Source organism: Nycticebus coucang, chromosome 15, assembly GCF_027406575.1.
Source record: "Nycticebus coucang isolate mNycCou1 chromosome 15, mNycCou1.pri, whole genome shotgun sequence".
In the NCBI taxonomy this organism is placed as follows: domain Eukaryota; kingdom Metazoa; phylum Chordata; class Mammalia; order Primates; family Lorisidae; genus Nycticebus; species Nycticebus coucang.
In genome coordinates this window covers 80,345,165-80,349,600 of record NC_069794.1, presented here as the reverse complement: position 1 = coordinate 80,349,600, position 4,436 = coordinate 80,345,165, and positions in this window count along the sequence as shown.

The following is a 4,436-nucleotide window of genomic DNA, read 5'->3' as shown; positions in this document are numbered from 1 at the left end:
TAGACAGAAAGAGGTACCCAGCTACTTTGGATTCAAGTTGCCAGACCCGGTTGAGTTATAGCTGAGAATTCTAAAGCAACGCATGCACTCTGAGTAACACCGTCCCTGTGTCCACTCCCAGGGTCATTGTCAGAGTAGGGGAGACCCCAAGTTTCCTCACACAACCTCACCACTCTGATCCGCTCTGAGAGCACAAGAAACCTCAGACAACCAGGTCACCTCTCAGTGTCCTCACTGGAATCTGCGTGTGGCTCTGACACTGCTACTTTTCTGCCCCCATTTTCTGTCATATTCCCTCTGGGTTCTGAGCTCCTCCAGAAACCCCCCATACTGCCTCAACTTCTTTGAAATTTCCTTTCAGGCCAGGCATGGTGGCTCATACCTGCAATCCCAGCACTCTTGGAGGCCGAGGTGGGTGGATTGCCTGAGCTCACCAGTTTGAGATAAGCCCAAGCAAGAGCAAGACCTCATCTCTAAAATTAGCCAGGTGTTGTTGTGGGTGCCTGTAGTCCCAGCTACTCAGAAGGAGTACAAGAGGATCACTTAAGCCCAAGAGTTGGAGGTTGCTGTGAGTTATGACGCCAAAGCACTCTACTGAGGGTGACAAAGTGAGACTCTGTCTCAAAAAAAAAAAAGAAAGAAATTTCCTTTCACTTCCTTGTCCTGATCCCTAACCCTCTCTCTCTTGAGGGTAACCTCCCCTGCAGTCTTGGGAGTATTATATACTTTTTAAACTATTTTTTATTTTATTTTATTGGAGACAGTCCCACTCTATCAACCTCGGTAGAGTGCTATAGCATCATAGCTCATAGCAACCTCAAACTCTTGGGCTTAAGAGATCCTCTTGCCTCAGCTTCCCAAGCTTAGACTACAGGTGACTTGCACAGCGCCCAGGTATTTTTAGAGACAGGGTATCACTCTTGCTCAGGCTCGTCTTGAACTCCTGAGCTCAAGTCATCCACCCACCTCGGCCTCCCAGAGTGCTTAGATTACAGGTGTGAGCCAATGCTCCTGGCCCCTAAAACTATCATTTAATGAGTGCTTGCTCAGTGACAAGCATTGTTCTACGGTTATGACATTGGCTCATTCTATTATAAAGCAGGCACAGAGAAACATTTATTTTTTGTACATAGAAGTTTCACTTTTGTTCCTTTGGTAAAACTCATTTCATGCCAAAGAAGATTCATTTTCCTAGGCAAAAAACTAGTTTTAAAAACATGATTTACTGGTTCTTTTCTTCTGCTTTTAACATTGACATTTTTCCATTGTAGGACATCTCATAATTATAGAAAATTATAGGGGAAAAAAATTAATCTATCTAAAATTAACTTTTGATTTCTTAGTGAATTACTGCTATTCATCTTTGTTAATATGATTACATATCACAGGCATACCTCCAGAATATTATCTTCTTTGAAAACACACGTGTTTATAGCCATGTAATATTTCATTTTATGGGCATATCATTTTCATTTAATGCTTACATTCAAACCACAATGGAATAGCACTACATTTCTGCCAAAATGGCTACAATGAAAATGATCGACAATATCAAGTGTAGTAAGAACTTGGAGCAACTGAAATGCTTATATTTAAATGCTCATTGTAAATTGAACAATCATTTTCAAAACTTTTTGCAGGACCTACCGAAGCTAAAGATATGTATACCCTCTGATCCAGCAATTATACTGCTGAATAAATAAATAGCAGAAAACAATGTGTGTCTGTAAGAGAAATGCACCAGAGTCTGTATAGCCACTTTATTCACAAACAACCCAAGGTCCAAGAATGCAGCCCTGCTAAAGTCTTCTGAGTGGATTAAATTGTGGTACATTCATATGATGAAATTTCACAAAGCAATGTAAAACCCACCACCCCTACATACATAGAACAACAATGTCAAGGGGAGAAGACAAGCATAAAGGAATACATACTACTGTATGAGCTCATTTACACAAGGTTCATAAACAGGCCAAATTAGTCATTGATGATAGAAGTTAGAACAATGGTGACCCTTTGGGGGAGGCTATTAACTAGGAGAGAGAATGAGGGAGTGTTATGGGGTGCTGAAAATGATCTGTAAGATGTGTATACTTTATTGTGTATAATTTCTGGATATAAGTTAGACTTCAAAAAAAAAGATTACTCAGAAATAAAAGCAAAGCAGGAGGAATCATGCTACTTGGACTCAGACTATACTATAAATCACTAGTGATCAAAACAGCATGGTACTGGCACAAAAACAAAGAAGTAGATGTCTGGAACAGAATAGAGAACCAAGAGATGAATCCAGCTACTTACCCTTATTTGATCTTTGACAAGCCAATTAAAAACATTCAGCAGAAAAAAGATTCCCTATTTAACAAATGGTGCTGGGTGAACTGGCTGGCAACCTGTAGAAGACTGAAACTGGACCCACACCTTTCACCATTAACTAAGATAGACTCTCACTGGATTAAAGATTTAAACTTAAGACATGAAACTATAAAAATACTAGAAGACAGTGCAGGGAAAACCCTTGAAGAAATCGGTCTGGGAGAGTATTTCATGAGGAGGACCCCTCGGGCAATTGAAGCAGCTTCAAAAATACACTACTGGGACCTGATCAAACTAAAAAGCTTCTGCACAGCCAAGAACACAGTAAGTAAAGCAAGCAGACAGCCCTCAGAATTGGAGAAGATATTTTCAGGTTATATCACCGACAAAGGTTTAATAACCAGAATCCACAGAGAACTCAAATGTGAAGTGAACCCATTGCAGGCTGGGCAAAGGACTTGAAGAGAAACTTCTCTGAAGAAGACAGGCGCACGGCCTACAGACATATGAAAAAATGCTCATCATCCTTAATCATCAGAGAAATGCAAATCAAAGCTACTTTGAGATATTATCTAACTACAGTAAGATTAGCCCATATCACAAAATTTCAAGACCAGAGATGTTGGCGTGGATGTGGAGAAAAGGGAACACTTCTACACTGCTGGTGGGAATGCAAACTAATAAATTCCTTTTGGAAAGATGTTTGGAGAACACTTAGAGATCTAAAAATAGACCTGCCATTCTATCCTACAATTTCTCTACTAGGTATATACCCAGAAGACCAAAAATCATATTATAACAAAGATATTTGTACCAGAATGTTTATTGCAGCCCAATTGATAATTGCTAAGTCATGGAAAAAGCCCAAGTGCCCATTGATCCATGAATGGATTAATAAATGGTGGTATATGTACACCATGGAATCCTTATGCAGCTTTAAAGAAAGATGGAGACTTTACCTCTTTCATGTTTACATGGATGGAGCTGGAACATATTCTTCTTAGTAAAGTATCTCAAGAATGGAAGAAAAAGTATCCAATGTACTTAGCCCTACTATGAAACTAATTTATGGCTTTCACATGAAAGCTATAACCCAGTTATAACCTAAGAATAGGAGGAAGGGGGAGAAGGAAGGGAAGGAGGGGGGAGGATGGGCGGAGGGAGGGTGATTGGTGGGATTACACCTGCGGTGCATCTTACAAGGGTATATGTGAAACTTAGTAAATGTAGAATATAAATGTCTTAACACAATAACTAAGAAAATGCCAGGAAGGCTATGTTAACCAGTGTGATGAAAAGGTGTCAAGCGGTCTATAAAACCAGTGTATGGTGCCCCATGATCGCATTAATGTACACAGCTATGATTTAATAATTAAAAAAAAAGAAAAGAAAAAATCATTTGAGCACCTCCTATGTGGCAGGAAACACAAGTCACTCGGGGTGCAACGGCAGTAGTCCAGGCCACCTCCGAGCTTACCATATTTCGACCATTTGCCTAATTTTGAATGTTTGGGCTATTTCAAATATTTCCACACATAAATCAATAGAAGAAATTCTTTTTTTTTTTTTTTTTTTTTTTTTTTTTTTTTATTGTTGGGGATTCATTGAGGGTACAATAAGCCAGGTTACACTGATTGCAATTGTTAGGTAAAGTCCCTCTTGCAATCATGTCTTGCCCCCATAAAGTGTGACACACACCAAGGCCCCACCCACAATAGAAGAAATTCTTAAGGAAAATAATAAATGCTTGCTTCTATGAAGAATGTAAATTTTTAAATTTCCCCAATTTTGTATTTGAAAAACTCGAAAACTTAGAAAAGTCATCAAAATAGTCTATGAAACACACATCCTTCACCTTTTATCTACATATCCGCCATTTGTTAATGTGTTGCCATGTTGGTTCCCTACATATACTTACATACAGAAAGATACACACATGTGCTAGAGATAGAGAAATCAGGGGTAAGAGTCGAATTTTTTGAAAGTGCAGATCTCATCACACTTCAACCCCGAATACTATATAGCATGTATTTTCTAAGAGTAAGCACATTCAGCAAATCTAACGTCAATTCCAAGTACAGCTGATATTGAATTCTCCGCAGTTGTCCTGGTAATGCACT